The sequence below is a fragment of the Octopus bimaculoides genome, chromosome 4, assembly GCF_001194135.2.
Source record: "Octopus bimaculoides isolate UCB-OBI-ISO-001 chromosome 4, ASM119413v2, whole genome shotgun sequence".
In the NCBI taxonomy this organism is placed as follows: Eukaryota; Metazoa; Mollusca; class Cephalopoda; order Octopoda; family Octopodidae; genus Octopus; species Octopus bimaculoides.
Genome location: NC_068984.1, coordinates 61,696,494 through 61,698,715, shown reverse-complemented (window position 1 = coordinate 61,698,715; position 2,222 = coordinate 61,696,494).

Here is a 2,222-nt window from a genome sequence, read left to right as displayed (position 1 = left end):
CCATTTCTTTTAGAGAGACGTTGTCATCTGCTAGTATTGATACATCAATTAGAATGCATTTATTATTATTATTATTATTATTATTTTTTATTATTATTATTATTATTATTATTATTATTATTATTATTATTATTATTATTATTATTATTATTATTATTATTATTATTATTATTATTATTATTATTGCCTTTACACAGCTTCTAATGTTGGAGATGTACTATGGTGTCAGTTGTTCACTACCAGTGAACTAAGGTAAAACCTCTTAATCTTCGAGCACCTTCCGGAGTATTCGAGCGTTTCCAAGCAGTACTGTCTTCTGCAACTGCTCCACACATATTGCAGCCCCTATTTGTTCCGTGTAACTCTCGAGAATTTTACTCACTGTTTCCAGGGCTCCGACAATTATTGGTACTACTACTACCTATTTCATCACCACAACTGCTTCATTTCCCAAGCTAACCGGTGATATCTATCGACTTTTCTTTCTTCCTTATCGCATACCGTGTTGACAGCTGGGCATGCTATATCTATGATCCAGCATCGTTTACTTTCTTTCTCAATTAAGACTATGTCTGGCTTCCTATTCTCTATCTCATGGTCGCACTGAATTATAAAATCCCTCAGGATCTTTGCTTTATCATTTTGGATGATGCCTTCGGGTTTGTGGTCCTAGCAATCATTTTTTTCTTTGTCAAGTCCATACCTGTTGCAAAGTGTCCAATGGACAAGCCTTGCTATATTGTCGTGACGTCTCTTATATTCCTTCTAGGCTAGTGGCGTATATTGGCTGGTAATATGCCATACTTTTTCACCATTTTGTCTGCAGATTCTGCTCTTATCACTTTCTGCTGTCTTGTCTACTCTGTATTTCATGTAGCTTGTTCTTAGTGCCTGTTCTTGGGCAGCACAGATTAGAGCCTCCATTTCCGGTTTTAAATCACTTTTAAATCTGGAATCGATGTAAGCGACTATTCACCTTCAATAACATTGCAGGCCTTGTACCCAACTTTGAAGCAATTATGACTAAAGGTGGCGAGCTGTAATAATCGTTAGCATGTCAAACAAAATGCTTAGCGGCATTTCTTCCAGTAGGTTTCTTCCTAAACTCTAATTCCTTTGAGATGCTCTGTGTGTTGTCATTTCAGGATTGATAAAATAAGTGCCAATTGAACAAGTGAGTCGACGTGATTGACGAAGCCCTATCAACAAAACTGTTGGCTTTGTGCCAAAATTGGAAAACGTTTATTATTGTTGCTGGTGTTGTTATCGTTATTTCAAAAGGAAGGAAATTTATTCCAAACAATTTTTATAACTCATGAATAATAGGCGTTCATATCTCTTTCGCGTGAGATCATTGCTTCGAAATATTAGAGTAAATTAGAGTAAATTTTGGAATATATATCCTAAACCATCTTCATTCCAAATCGCCTTATATTCTTTATTAGTAGACTTAAATATTCATCCCTAAATTCAACCGTGAATTAACAATGATTAAGGCAACAAAATTCAAAACTAATTCACCGAATTAAACGTTTGAAATTACATTTTAGGCTAACCTTATGACCGTCAAGTTTCTCGATAACGCACTTAACCTCGACCGCTTGCAGCTCTCTTCTTACGGAAAATCTAATAAACTGCTCCATTATAAAGAGATTTTTTGCTTTTGTTTTTTTCTTATAACGTATAATATATTTGAAACAATGCAGATAAAAAAAAACCTTACCCCTATGACTTTTCCAAATTGTTTACATCCACAGCATTGCAATGATGCACATGAACGAAACAAATTACCCGAAAAAGTTATGTCATGTAAAACATCCAACAGCTCACAAACTTACTGAAATAGAAACGGAAAATAAGACATCATATCAACCAAAGTCGATTCTATAATTCGGAGCTAAAAGATACTGCATCTTATTAAATGTTCTACAAAATATTCAAAAGTAATTTCATAAAATGTTTTCATATACTACTCACGCCATTTAGCGAACTTTACCCAGAATGAACTAAGTGGCACTCCTACGTCAATTAAATGTTCGTAAACATGCACCAACATTAAGTTAGAATTCGTATAACAAAGCTTCGAAGCATGTTATGTGGACCGATACAGTATGAGTAAACTAGGTTTTATATATTGCAGTGAACATTCGAATTCATTCCCGAGAAACATTATATATATATTCCACTATCACTGTAGATGCGCAGACATGAATTTGCCGACG